Source organism: Ornithodoros turicata, chromosome 2 (assembly GCF_037126465.1).
Source record: "Ornithodoros turicata isolate Travis chromosome 2, ASM3712646v1, whole genome shotgun sequence".
In the NCBI taxonomy this organism is placed as follows: Eukaryota; Metazoa; Arthropoda; class Arachnida; order Ixodida; family Argasidae; genus Ornithodoros; species Ornithodoros turicata.
In genome coordinates, this window is record NC_088202.1 from 97,742,520 (window position 1) to 97,758,050 (window position 15,531).

The 15,531-nt window shown below is 45.3% G+C and overlaps 1 protein-coding gene across 1 annotated transcript in view; it reads right to left on the bottom strand.

The window, feature by feature from the left end:
* LOC135385819 (neural cell adhesion molecule 2-like) overlaps positions 1-15,531 on the bottom strand; it is a 598,454-nt gene that overhangs the window by 333,437 nt on the left and 249,486 nt on the right. Inside the window, exon 4 of the mRNA XM_064615351.1 lies at positions 3,163-3,211. The gene's annotated coding sequence lies outside the window, so the exon portion shown is untranslated. The remainder of the gene's footprint in view (positions 1-3,162; positions 3,212-15,531) is intronic.

Sequence of the window (15,531 nt, forward strand, 5' to 3'; positions counted from 1 at the left end):
ATTCGCTATGCGGGTCTGAAGCCAGCCGAAGCATAGTATTCCATGCAAGCATTTGCTTCACAAATGATGCCAGGCAACACAATTAAGCACGCACATACAGCTATGCAAAGATGCTAATAACATGGGACGTCCTGTGCATGGCCGGCGACTCGCTGCTCGATTTTGCGTCCTTGCGTAACGCGCCATAAACGCATCACTTCCACATAATTCGTCGCGAGCTTCCGGGCGAAGGCCAATCCCAATGTCTATATTTCGAATCGCAGCCTACGGAAACGGTTTCACGTGTCATCGCGTGACTTTTGGGGCGCCCCTACTCGAAAAATAACGATAGCGAACGCTATGTTCAGTTGAGCGTCGGGTCCCAAGAGAGTCGCTCAATTTGGCGATTACAAGAAAAGGAGCAAACGAACTGTAAACTTTACGCAGAATTATGGTGAAATAAAACTCACAGTATTTTGTGAGTACGGTGTACGGATGGGCATATTTTTGACGATTACGAGCCCGCTGGGCTGCCCGCCTGACGCGATCGCCAGCGGAGCGCGTCCGCTTTCGCAAATCATTTCGGGAGCAGCTGAGGAGCCCGTGACGTCAGGTATTACTTGAGCTGCAGTGGGCGGCAGAGTGCTCCACGGCCGAACTTTACATCACGATTATGGCGGCATTTCGCCGAATATTCATAAACATCTGTCGAATTCCGCATGTTTTGGGTACACACCGCAATTTGAGGTAAACAGCTTTGCAGCATATTTTCGCCTCTGTTGTCGCATCAGTGCCGGGCTCTTCGCTCCCGTTTTGCTTTCATGCAAGCCACTGGACTCCTCGAAGACCTCTAAACAGAACTCCGACCAGTCGTCGCTTCGCGTTCACCATAATTAATCCTCTCATATTAACCTCTGTGAAGTGGGGTAGTGTCCTGTGACCACCACGAGGAAACATACGATGTCATCATCACTTCTCCTTCATTTATTATTGTTGTTGTTGTGTCCTTTAAGCTTATTTAGTGACGCTAGGTCCCTTATCCGCGGCGTACAAATGTTGAAAAATGAAGAGGAGTGGAGGAAAGGCTCTCACCCCTCTGCGGTAACTGATTACAGTGGGATATAATGCACCTTTTTCACATGCGCCTCGTATCCTACACTCTTTAAAATGAACTTCACCACATAGCACGCTCATAGCCAACCACCATCCCGAATGACAAATTCTCTGACTTGATTTGATGAAAACGTAGTAGGGGCGTACGCCATTTTTGTAGCAAATATGAACTGCATAATGCCACAAAAATGGCGTACGTCCCCAACTTTCAGCAAATCAGGGGAAAGAACAATGTCACTCGGGATGATGGTTGGCTGGAGCGTGCTATGTGGTGAAATTAATTCTTAAAAGTGCAGCGGCAGCGAACCACCCGCGGGGCGCTCCCAAACAAACCCATGGGCAGCAAAAATGGAACAAAACCGATTGTGGAGTCGGACCGACGAGTACACGTGGTGTCCCCACTGGTCCCCATGGCGGTCGTCCCCAACCAGGGAGATCTATTGAACACGGAGATAACCGTCCAAGGCGTACCCAAGGTTGTCTGTGCTGCAGCGCATGCGTTCATAAGCAGTTGTGAAGAAGATCTATTGGTGCAGATAAAAGCTTGCAGAGGAAAAACGGAAGGATAAAACTATCCGCGCGACTCTGTCCCACGTATACGTGTCCCAGAGCCAAGGAAAAAAAAACGTAAATGAATGAATTTACTTATATCAACTTATCACTAAGGGAGAAAGATAGACCTAGCGATGCCGCACCTCAGGCAGAGCCAACGGCGACGAAAGGTCCCAGTGGGTCCGACCCCTCAACTGCAAGGACCCCAAAGTGGGTTGATTTAGAGACACGTCCGATATACGACAAACCAGCCGCCGAGCGCACCCTCCAAGGACGTACTTTTAAAGGAAATAAAGCCCCTGTTTTTAGGACAGGTTGAGTGGGAGATTGGGGAGAGACTGATAAGCGTCATATGCCGACTGTAGTGGGGGAACTGCGCATCCTACTGAAAACTCTACCTACAAACGCAGAGCACATCTCAGATAGTGCTGCCTGTGGTAAGATTCGAACCAACACGTAAGTATGGACTTAAAGTTCACATACTGAGAAGGCTTCATAAATAGAGCCTAAACTAAATCGACGACTTGATTCACAGCGTACTTACACTAAGAACGTGAATTCGATGTAATTTGCGTTATGTTAGTTCAGCGAACATGTTATTTGTACAGGGAATAAAAGGGAAAACTAACTAGATGTCATTCCCTCCCTACATTTTCTAACAGCATCCGCTCAACAGCATTTTCCACCGCGTAGAATTTCATGCCGGAGAGACATAATAATGCACGTCTCCAAGAGCTTACATTTCCGGCTAACACAACAGAGACGTCTCGAGAAAGAACGAACGAACGAACGGGAATTGTTTATTCTCAGTAAAGAGAACGTGCTCCACGCAAAACTCTATCACGCGAAAACAAGAACCAGAGAAATAATAACATATAATCCATCAGCTCGCGTGTCCTTCGGGATATATTTTATTGCTTCCTCCGCTCTCTGAATTCTTATTTCACCTCAAGAAAAGGAAACGCAGTTATTTGTCGCTGGTGTATTGTAAACGACATTCTCCTGGAGGAGAAGTTGTGTAGACGAGCGGCCTGCACTTTTCTTTTTTCCGTGTGCACAGAAAAGGGCGAACTGGCTGTGATGTAGCTGGCTACTTGGTGAGGGTTCAACTGCATACGCTCCAGGATCCTGGATCGAAACGTCGGTCATATATTTTCGAGGCAGTTCACGAAACACACATCTGAAGGAACTACAGCTGACCCCACTGTAGCAGTTTCTGTCAGTACCTTAAAACCCGGAAAATTATAGTGGCTTACTGCCTGTTACCTTCTGATTTATCCAGAGCTATTCTTAGTTATTCAAACAATTAAGTAGACATGTCGTATGCCTTGATGACATATGCGTCAGACAAGTCTTCCGAAAACGTTTTGGTCGCAACAAAGTTTTAAATTTAGCGGTACTCAGAGTGCGATCTAATGCAGCTGAAGACAGCATATTTTTGCAACGCGTACGTGTGCGGTACAGCTTGTGCAATATATTTGGGCTACGCCTTCACAACGAAACGTGAGAAAAACTTACCTCCGAGGATTCAGATGGAAGTCAAACTGAGTGGTGCCCCAACCTTCACCTGGAAATATGGAACGCAATATGTTAAAAAGAATGTCCAAACAACACATTAGGCAGTGAATACAGGTGAAATCTTAGCGCTTCAAAGGTGCGAAATTGACAGAAAACGCAGGTTATAGCGCGGATGTCCACTCAAAATGAGTGTGCTATAACTTATGATGCACGTAGATGCACGTAGAACATGTACATCGAATCTACCTGAGTGTGTAAAATTCCTCACGGTATACGGCCGAACTATTCCCTCTATGATTTTTGCAACCCTCCAACTCTCATGTAAATAGATTTCAAACTACAAACGATATGAACACAACACCGGAGTTTTATTGACATCAACCTCGTTTTCGTTTCCATAAAGAGATGAAGCAGCCCATAACATGAGAACAGTGCCCACCTATTGGACCGCCTATTCTGAGCGTGATACGGCGCATCCCATGTATCTACAACGCAGAGAGCGCACATTTCAGGTACACTTGAGACTGGAACCTCCCCACGCGACGATTTAGTGCGGGGAACCGATCGTTTTTGCACAAAGCACAGTACATCCGTAGACCACGGTGCAGCGTTATAAAACGAGGAAGCTCACGTCGAAAGCGTTCTACAGTCATTCCTCTCGAGCTCCCTTCCTCGGCGATCGATAGCCGAAGAAAATCAGAGGGAAGCTAAGACGACTTGAAGTGCGGCACCTGAAGACTTTCGAAACTCAACGCCAGATTTCACCTCGTATAATCGCCCTGTAAAGCCTCGTATAATCACTTACACACACCGACAAGCGTGGGTTTCATGAGTCATTACCGCCTTGCTTCGGAGCGTTTCACGTCTAAGGACTATGCGAAGAGCTACACGCTGGAATACCGAGCTACAGACACTGAGCAAAATTCGCCGTGGAAATGGGAGCGTATGTTGGAGTGCTACTGCGTCACATGATGTCCGACGAGGAAGAAGTGTAGAGGAGGGTTTAAGAAATCTAATGGGAAAACGGCTAACTGTGTGACCTCATTGAGGGGCCACTCACAAAATCAACATTAAAATACATGCGAAAACGAACAATGCGTACAGAATAATGGTTCGTGCTCCGTAAGGAGTGCCTACCCGACTCATTCTAACGTTTGGAATCCAGAAATAACTCGGGCCCTTCTCACCTCAGAGATTGTTAAGATTCTCCTTCCTGCCCTGCATCTAAAGCAATTCAGAATGTAGTCTGGTATCGAGACTACCGTCTCCTGTTTTTAACGAAAGAAAATAAACAAACAAAAAAAGAAATAATTTTACCTGAAACAAGAACAAGTAATGAAGAAAGCGAAACAAGGACGAACGTCGTATGTTGTGCGAAACATATAAAAGTAACTTTTATTGTTCAAGACGATCCGCCATGTTTACTGAGGAGGCAAAGACACTTCAGCGGCACAGTCTGATGCCGGCACCGCCTAGCGCGAGCGCTGGGAGACCTCACCCCATGGGCCATAAATGGGCCTAACCACGCACAACATGGCGGCCTCCACATCCGTTGAACTTACAAAGGCTGTGTGCCTGCTGCACCAGAAGTGCTTCATAATGGTGTTATACAAATTCACATGAAAAGGGTACAGACCACACAATTTTATAATTGTTAAGTTTTTCGATTCGGTATTCGACCTCCGTTAGCTTGTATGCAATATTTACCTTTCAAATGCTCTTCATTAAATTTTAAATCCGAGTGGTTCCGATACAAAACTACACCAGAGTCATCAGGAACCTCTTGCCACCGGGCGTGTCTCGAACGAAAAGCGAACAAAGCCAACCAGGGGCCACAGAGGTCCGCTCCGATATAGCTCCACATTTTGTCTCGGAGATTTTCGCGAAAGAGAGATATATATAGATACGTTTGGGTAGCGAAGAAGACGATGAAGAAAATCTAGGAACGCTAGAGAGATTACATGTTCCCAGGCTTCGGTCCATAAAAACGCATGCGCATTCTAGACTATTTTTTTATTAAATGAGTTCTTCTTATTTACAAAAAAAAATATTGAAAAACTCCCCTCATCCTGGAGGATGGGACTAGTCGTAATGCTTGACCACGTCACGCTGCACAAATTTTACTGCCCTCGCATTCATGAACGTTGAGTGGGTTCCTCAGTGGTGTCCTCCGCAGCTTCGCTACCGCTTCTGGCAGCGCTACAGTCCTTCGCCCTGCTCGTGCCTAAGGCACTGTCAAAGCTACTGAGGGCGGCACTGAGGGACCGCCTCAACGATCGTGCAAGCGGGCCCCGTGCTCATTCATTGTGCAGTCGCCCTCCATACCCCGCATCCACGTTGTACCCCGCAAAGGACATAACGTGCTTATCCAGTGCTTCCAGCACCGCGTGTCGGAGATTTCCGCTGCGCATTAGGGAACTCCAGGTGGTCCGAATCATCCGCAGTCCTACCCTGCGGCGCGCGCAGTATGTGGCCAAACAAACAGCCTTTCTTTCGCTACTACAACAATAGGTATTACATAGCTCTTCGTCGTGCAAAATGGGATTTAATATTGGACACGAAAGCTCTGGCAAATCGCACAAGGGGAATTATCGACACGGGATTATGCACGTAGAACTAGGGCTGGTTTGTTCATCATATGGAACGCTCATGTCTAAGACGTATGTAGCCTCCAGGTACGCGGACTTAAGCCCTAAGTACGCCGAATGAGAAAAATGTGTCATTCGCGGCTTCGGTGCGTATAGACGACGCTTTGATGCAGTATTGGCGCCTCGTACATTATGGCTGTTGTGGTCTGTGCCAACGGATAGTACACCATGTCATCAAATCATCGGTTTGCAGAATACCCGACTACATAGTCACTGAGGTCACGTTAATATCTTTGTGTTCATAATGTATAGGGCGTTTTTTTTAGTCAAAACAAATGTTTTTGTTGTAAAGAAGTAGTGAGAGCAGCGCTGTCCCATCTTGGTAGTCAGGTTATGCGGCCAGGCGGAATCCCTGCATAGGACAGCATATGTAACAAATGGACAACTAATTAGATAAAATTAATTCATTACCTTATTAAATGCCTGCTGAAATCGCGTGGTCTACTCTGCACCCTCTTGCGTCGCTACGTGTCTCGGCTACCGGTCTAAGGTGAATGTACATTGTACAGTATGTGGACTGAGGGCCATTGCTGCATATGTCGTACGGTGTTTTTGAACTATGATCTCGTTAACTGAACTCACTCATTAGTAGGCCCCTGTTTGTTTTTTGTTATGTAGCTTAGACATCTCGGGTTACATTTGTTTCAGTCCTTTAGCTGGGTTTTTGCGTTGCTCTTCTACTTTTTTCTATTGATGTTTCATGGAGAAGCCCGTCCCGACTTTGTCAAAACTCACGTCTCCATATTTTTCGTTTTTCCTTTAAACATTCAAAGTTTCTAATCTGTCCAACTGGACGTATGGTACTAGATGCACACCAGAGAACTTATACTAACGGGAACACGGAACAGTGACCATCTGATTCATGGTTGTGGTGCTGATGGAGCTAGTGATGTCGTGCTCGCTTGCGAGACCTAACGCCTGCCAGTCCCGCTGCATTGCAGAGGCATTCATCAACTCGACGCCACGTGCGAATAAAAGCGCAACGCTAATTAATGAAATTACTAACTTTGCCCGTTGCAACACTTCGTCCTTCGGCGCCTGTTTCTATGCACACAAATTAGGAGACACAAACTTACACAATCGCTTCGCTCAAGAAGACTCAAGAAGTCTCCTCATCCAAGGAGCATGCTACCTGTGAAGCATGTTTCCTTGTTAGCGCTGAAAGCAGCGAATAATGACTCAACCGAGTACTAATAGAATAATCACTCCCTTGCTTTTCTCTTTCGATGCAGCAGGTCCAGAGCGGACAGTTAATAAAATCAATGTTTACGAATTCATCGCTCTACATCGTCCATTTCGTTGACAAACAAGAGAACTCATTAACACCACGCTACATGCATGATTAGAATGCCCTTTGGGATGATGACATTGGAGGAAGAAAGGAAAGCGTTGCGACATCTTCGCCTGCGCGTGATTGCCTGGGAGACACTTACGGGAAATGTTCGTTAGGAAGAAGGCAACACGAATACTGTTGCGGCTGCTTGTCCAGTTAACGTATTATGAAAGAAAAGAAAGAAATCAGAAAAAAAAAAAAGAGGGCACCACGAATCGTCACGTGCCGCCTGCTACTTCACAAGGCAAGGGGAAAACCACCACCAATGTCTGGATACGACCGTGAATTTTGAGCCTGTTTAATGGGCACATATTACGCATGCACGAAAAATAGGCTTGGGAGAAATTTGGAACAGTTCGAATGCTTAGAAACTGCACAGTTTTAAGTCATTTACGCTAGTGGTTATCAAAAACCATAAAGCAATTGAGCATTTCTGAGCTTGTTTGATTTTTGAGCATACATTTTTTAGCTTTTCTGATCCTTCTGGTCCTCGTTGTTGTGCTGCATCGTTTTGACCATAAAGCAACACATTTTCCTGACTTATCCTTTTGTGAGCATGGATGGCTTGAAGTCCCAACACACGTGTGTTCTCACACTCTTATTGAAACATGTTCGTAAATCCGCACAAAGCCCAGCGTTTCGTCCCTGATTTCCTCACGCACTGCGGTAGGTTTCGTTCCTCGCCCCAAAGGAATCATCTATGTGCACATAGTAGAAGACCCTTGATTTGATAAAAGTTCGTGAGAGACAGACAGAGATATATCGACAGTGGTAAACGCTGTAGAATTAAAATTTCTGTCTTGGAAAATAAAACTTGCCCACATTTTGCACTTGCGTTAAAATGTAGGGAACGTGTTCAACGAATAAAAATGACCCGCAACAAAAATAGATAGCACTAAAAAGATGAACGAAGAATACTGGAATATAGAATACACTTAGCTTGAACAACTATTATTTGTTACTCTCGGCTATTATATTACCGTCTCTACAATCGCTATTTCATTCAATAGGTAGGCGCAAGGAGGTGAAGAAGTCCGATGAAATATGTACTTTCCCCAGACAGCAGTCGTAAGTTGCTTGAAACCTCCCATGTCAATCTTGTTCTGCGTAACGAAGTAACTGAAACTTCATAATAATAATAATGATGCCGTGATGTCACACGTAAGGTTTGTCTGCCTATATCATGGCGACATGTTGCACGTGCCGCATGGTAGAACTGCGGATAATTTCGACTCCCTGGGGTTCTTTTGACGTGCGCTGGAGACCTCCGACACACGATGGTGGAAGTGCCTCGTGTGCGATTCGAAGGCCCTTCTAATAGCCTTGCCGGTTAGGCATCCTTTGCATTACGGCATGCGCGCTGGATGCTTGATTATTTGTTCTCTCTCGCGCGCTCTCTCACAAAATCAAAAAAAAAAAAAAAAGAAAGAAACAGATGTAATCGTTTATTCACAATCACAAGTGCCGCAAAATTTCGTAATTCTAGCTTCTGTGGTACGGGTTCTTTTGTTGATGATTACAGAGCTCTTCCACATCAATACCACTGACGACGAAACATCAATCCTCAACATTGGTTTCCTTCCGCTGTTGAAAATGGCGCAATCAGGCGCAACAAGGCGAGACGTGCCATTCAGACCACGCATTCCAGATCAATCATTGTCTAGAAATCCGGTACTAGCTATCCGGTACTGAGCCCCACTAGCGAGCGTGCTAAGACAAAAATAGCGGAAGGTTAATAAATGCGGTACCTTTTCAGAAGCGTCATCATAAAGTAGAAGCTAGACGACTCACCGTGTTACTCTATATTAATGCACCTTTTCTCTGTGCCGCTCTGGTACACCTTTCACGTGTCAGTCTAAAACGAACTCGACAACAATGGATACGTAACGGCCCTGACACGAACGGACGAACTTCGACCTTACAGCCTGTCCTGTGAAAAGCAGGTTCACATCGGCACTGGGCAGCACAGCTCACGTCAAGTGCAGGGTGGGTGCAGATAAAGTAGCCCCCCATTTATGCACCAATGGCGTTCCCTGCGTACCGCATGAACTTCCGGTGGCGCGGGATGACGCATTTAGTCGATGAAAATGAAAAAAAAAATCGTAGTAACAAAACTCCACGTAACAAAAACGTTATCCATACAAACGTTGCCTTCCGTGCATCCCGATTTTCCTATGCAAAGGTCAATATGGCGGAGACGGCACAGTTGCGTCTAGCTACAGCTAAGTGTATCGGATCTCGTTTTGTTTGTGAGTGAGTGGCACCCCCAGCGGTACGGCGATGCAACTGTGCTACACTGCCATGTCCCATTGGATATACACGGAACGAAGTTCGCGTTGCTAACGATTTTGTTGCGCAAAGTCTAGTTACCACGATTTTTTTTTTCTCGGTTTGCATCGCATAAATGCACTGTCGTGCGCCGCCGGATGTTCGTACGGTACGCAGGGAACGCGCTATGTCCGGAAATGTGGGGCTACTTTATCTGCACCCACCCTGTACATCGTTCTTACACGAACGTATCTGTTTGAAACCGCTCTCAGCAGCAAACGTTATTTAACTAGAATAAAAACCCGCTTGAATGAAACTTCAAAACATGGCTTATCAGTGCCGAAGACGACATAATCTGTCCCCGTTTTCCCCCTTACATTGAGACGCGATTTAATTACTGTCAAATCCAGAACCGACATTACACGGTGACGGCAGGTGGGAGCTTAAACGAACGCTATAGTGACAGGAGAAAAATAAAGGGACATTTCTCTCGGACCAGCGCAGCGAGTCGCCCAGTGTGTGCGCGTAGCTAGAGCTAGATGCATTGAGAAAGCTTCCAGTGACACAAAGAATCCGGAAGCTTTTCATCTTGGCTTGGCTTGGCTTGGCTCTTTCTTTCGCGTCGGGCAAGGAACGGGAAATAACAAAAAGGTGAACTGAGTTGTCAGCGGTGTTCCTGAATGCTATCGTGAACTGGAAGGGTATAGTTTTTCAAAACGTGTATTCTGTCTCCCCGGGGACGTTGCCCCTGGCGCTATCGCAAACGGTCGTTTAGTTCCTTTTCTTTCTATACAATTTTGTAGATCTCTTCTCTACTTTTGCCTATGTTTTTATTTCATTTACGTACTCGAACTCAGCCTCAAAATCAGGAAGAATGCGCTGGGTGCGGCGTGATATAGTCTGGGAGGAAAATACACTGTGGTGTAGCGCATCACGCTTGATGCTGTATTTGTACTGAGATGGCGGATTAGAGCTGAGGAGAATGAACTCACATTCGCGTTAATGTTTCCAACTAACACAATCGAATAAAGTACTCATGACAAGATCCGGAAAGTGCGGATGAGCACAAGCATAAGAATTATCGCCCTTTTGTGGTTATCATACGGACATTGATGCAACGTGTTGAGGAGTACAGTGAACGTAATGGATGAGAAACTTCAGTACATAAAAGAAAAAAAAAAAAAGCGGGTAGCAATCATCACATGAACCAAAATTTCCTTTCTGACAGTGAAAGCATGACTAGGAAGCAAGTTAGCTGGTGATACTGATACATATTGAAAACCCCGAGACTAGGGACACGAAAAAAGAGAGGCATACAGCACACAAGGTCTCAAGCACAGCTGAAAGGTTTATTGTGTGTATTCAGCTGTCTTTGAGACCTTGTGCACTCTATGTCGTTTTTGTCGTGTCCATTGCCCTCGGGGTTTTCAACATGCTTCCCATATCACATTGTTCTCTATAGTTATAATGCTCAGTTCGCAAGGAAAATACATAGTGAATTGGAGTTAATAGGATAATGCGCATAACAATAATAATGTGAATAATTATAAAACACAATGCGTACTTTCTTACGTCGTTCCCGACATTTCCTCAGATTTTAGTTACAAGCAGCGCAAGTTCGCCGCTCTGCTTTTTCAGGGCAATTGAAATGAGAAAAATGACGGAATGAAACAAAACGTTATGCAAGAAATTTAAAATGATAATTTTTGAAATTTCTAAAGTTTCTTTTTCAAAAAATTAAATTAACATTTTAGATTTCACATTGAGATTAATGATGGTGTTTAGTTATCACCATATATCCGCTGTAATGAAACGGTACTCGAAGGAACCATGGATACGCTCAATACCAAGTCGTCTTTATGGTATATCACACGTTTTGAAAAGGCCTTACAACACAATTTAGAGAGTACCTTCCGTTTTCCTTAACGGGACATCCCCAGTATCTACTTTTGTCTGGATTCAGTTATACTCGTCATAGTTAGATACTTTCCCCGTTTTCGCTCATACTCTGTGCTTTCTTTTTTCGTCATTTCGTCGCCGAGTCCTGAGGCAATGCTACTGCAGGCGCCGTGTTCACCTGAGCGACTTCCCTTAGCACAGTCTTTGCGATCTGCACGTCTGACAAAGCCATCACAACATTTTGTGATATACCTACACAGCATGACCCTGACGCGATTGAAAGCAAAAGGCAAATATTTCGATGGAATAGTGGGATACGTCTACAATGTATACATGATTACTAACGCCGCAGTCGAACAAAGCAGTCGGGGACGAATGCGAAAGTTCATGGAGCACACTTCGCAATCTTATTCCGCGGCCAACCATACTTCAAACGTCAAAGCCCTTCGGAGAAGGTACATCAGTTAAAGCATCCTGAACCTGGAAGGAAAACTCAGAGGGGAAGCACGAATGTGTATTCGAGAAAGTGTGGGAGCGGCTGACGGGAACAGGGGATGAGTTTTAGCTTTGCATATGTGAACTTACTGGGGAAAACCATGGCGGAATCTTTGCATACGCGTTATGCAGAACTGCCTTTTCTGACCAGCTGCGGTTCGTAGCCTCAGGAAGAGAAAAGGAATAGGAAAGTATGAAGATGTGATCACGTTGCATGCCAACACGAACACAGTATTTGACATCACAGTACACGAACACAGTATTGGAGTATTTGACATCAAATAACTACGTAAGTATAATGGTAACTTCCGTCCCTTTCCCTATACATTAACGGCAGAAGCTTCACAGTCTAAAGTAAGAACTGAAAGGGGCACGTACAGTTAGGCACGAAGGAAATTTATGTTCTGAGGCTGGAACACAGAAGAGAGAACAAGACAGAAAGCCTCAAAGTGCCTAAGAACAATGAAAGAAGGAAGTCACTGAAAAGGTTACCCATGCAGCTGCAGGACCCGAACCCACATCTTCTGGATTGCCGGTCCAGGGGTGGCCACAGGTCCAGAACATCAATTTCCATGGTGTTCCACAGAGGCCGCTTGCGTCACCCCGTCGTATGAATGTGTGTGTGAGTGAGTGAGAAAACATGTAAGAGTGAAAGTGGAATGAGTGAGTGAATGGATGTGGTTTGTCCCTTCAAATGACGCGCCCTTGGAAGGCCCCGGACCGGCAATCAAGAAGACGTGGATTCGAGTCCCGCTGCTGGCTAACCTTTTCAGTGGCTTCCTTCTTGCATTGTACAGTTAATGAACGACATACATCATCAGTCACAATACATGCGATGAGCGGGGATCGGGACCGCAGCTGAACCCGAACCGAAAGCCGCTAAAAGCAGTTATTTTTCGCTGAACCGATATTATTTTTCTAGAGCTGAACCAAACCGGCCCTGAACCGAAACAATTTGAAGCGATTACTAGTTTCCGAAACGGTTCAGGTAAAATGTTTGCTTCAGCAAGCCAGCCCCCAGTATTTATACCGCAAATCATGTAGTTGACTTCCGATGGTTCCACTACGGTTCGAAAACCTTATTTCAAGACACAGACTTTCACAAAGCGAGCTGAAACGCACATGAACGAGGGTAGAATGTGGTGCTGATTTCCTTACAGCATGCCAAATTTGGGGCCTCTTCAAGCGGCAGGTTAGAGCCACTTTTTTTTTTTTTTTTTATGCACATGGAAAAAAATCCATCTGCATTTCGTCGTAGTTTTGCACTGATCAGTAGTATTCCTATCGTTCATGAAATGTTGCCGTTCGTGCTTCAGGCAATTGGAAAATTCGCTTCTGAGCTCGACTCCAAACAGAATACGACGTGCTATTTCCACCCTGTAACACAGTCGCCCCTTTCACTTTTGTAGTGTAACTTACTTGAAGAGCATTATGAAATCACACTACAGTGAGCGAATGTTCTATTTTGTGTACTGAACCCAGCAAAAATCACGTTTGCTTGCAATGTCTGTAAATTTTCAGCTTCATTGAACCGCTCTGAACCGGTTCAAATTGGTTCGAACCTTTATTTTTTGTGCTCTAAACCCAAACCTGTACTGAATCGATATGCACTAATCCGAACCGAGCCCCAGCAAGGTATAACGGTTTCGATGCTATAAAATCAACGTGCACTGTATTGGCACGACATAAGGCATTTTCCAACAATTGATTTTACCATAATAATCTACTAGTAACCTGAAAATGATTTGAAGAATAGGTGCTAGTCTAAGGCATAAAAAAAACATTATATCGTTGAAAGTTTCACATAACATTGTGTCAAGAAAAGGCATCCGAAGTGGTCTGCCAATCAATAACATAACGTGATTATGATATGTTAATATAATGTCCACAACCAGGACGACAAGTCATGCTCCGCTTTGTAACACGCGAAAATGCGAAACAGGTGCTCGGAAATATGACAGCTTCAACGATGATTTTCAAGACTTTTTTCTGAAATATTACTCGTGTGCAATTGTAGGTGATGCACACAGTCCAGAGCCTTTCATCATTCAGACAATAGAAGGCTCTTGTATGAAAGGCTCCTCAACACGCAGGAAAAAAAGTCCTCAACTACGCACACGGTTTACAGAACACGTCCCGGATTCGTCCTAGTAGAAGTTAGAAGTTTTTGAGTCTTCGAAACAGGGATGCAGCTCAAATTTACGAAAGGTGGCAGCGCATAAAGCTAGTACTCATTAAAGCAACTGCGGTAGAGGTAGCTACAACAAAAGAAGCAATAATAATTCGGGTCTTTAAGTCGCGAGACAACTGGGATTATGAGCGACGCCACAGCGGTCGGGTCTGTGGATTAATTTTGCACACCTGAGGGTTCTTTAACGTGTGGCGAAATCTCGCCACACGGCACACCACATTTAACGTCCCTCGCGGAAGACTGCGTGTCTGAGCAACTTGTACCCTTCCACCAAGTTGCCACCGTCCTCGGCCGGGTCTTAACCGGTTTGAATCTTGGGATCAGCAGGCGGGCACGCAACCGACTGAGTCACTGAGGCAAAAGGTGCAATAGCAAACACGTACGTACTGCTCGTGACACGGTTGTTTGAAATTAGCGTCACGCTATTTATCCCATCCTAAATCTTCAGATGAAGCCCATTCGTTTTGAGCAGTAAACATGTGCACCGTATGGTCTACCTTTAAATACAACGCTGAAACAACATTTCGGAGGGCAACCAAGGAAGCGCTGGCGGCGGATCCACTGATTGGCGATTTCAAACAACCGTGTCGCGAGCAGTACATGAGGGAAAGAATACTCCTCAAAGAAGGGACTCCTTTAGCCGTCATTAGGCAAAGGGCTTTGCTTGGAATTCTCTGGAGGACAAACTCATCCAGAAAGGGTTTCTGACGCACAAGAAAATATGCCCAGTAACTGTGAAAGAGCGACTTCAGGAGACGCTGCAATAAGCACTTGAGGAGCTCCAGTGCATTTGTATTACGCAATGTAAATTTTAAAGGGATTGAATATATCGAGGAATTGAATGTAGCTTGTAAAATGTAGCTCTTTGCAACGTTCATTCCTCTTTCGCTGGACGCAAGGCCTTGCTGAGGTCCATATTTTTCTTTTACTTTCGTGTTAGCAGCACGAAGCAAATATGGCTTTAAGCGGCGTACACTCGTGGACAGACGAAGATAGGACGTTAGGAAGGAGTGTGGGAGAGAGAGGTTATTATGACTCGTGGGCCAACTTCAGGAGGGTCTTGTATCGACATCTGCTTGAGTGTCTGTCAGAAACCTCAAAGGAAACCTTAGGCATCACAGATAGTGAAACGAACGGAGTGAGCATTAGACCTTGCAGGTACCAAGAACCGGCAGATGCTGCATCTGCTTCGTGAAAGCTGAATGTATTTGGTAGATTGATTATTGTTTCACATTACAACGAGCATTGTGTCGTGACCACGCAGTCGTTACACTGTCAGTCAGGCAACAGTTTACACAGACAGACGCTGACTGAATCAAGTACCGCTATCCGAATCCCTATAGTTGGTAGCAGATATGTTCGTTGAGACTTCCACTGTGACTACTATGGGGCGCTTACACGTAACTCAATCTCGTCGTTTCGGTGGGCCGAGGGTCTTCGCAGCACACATACCCCGGAACCCGCATTTCGAGTGCTCCGCCCCGGAGCTCAACATAACGACCACCCTCTTGTCTGGCTCTCTGAGTGCAGACGCG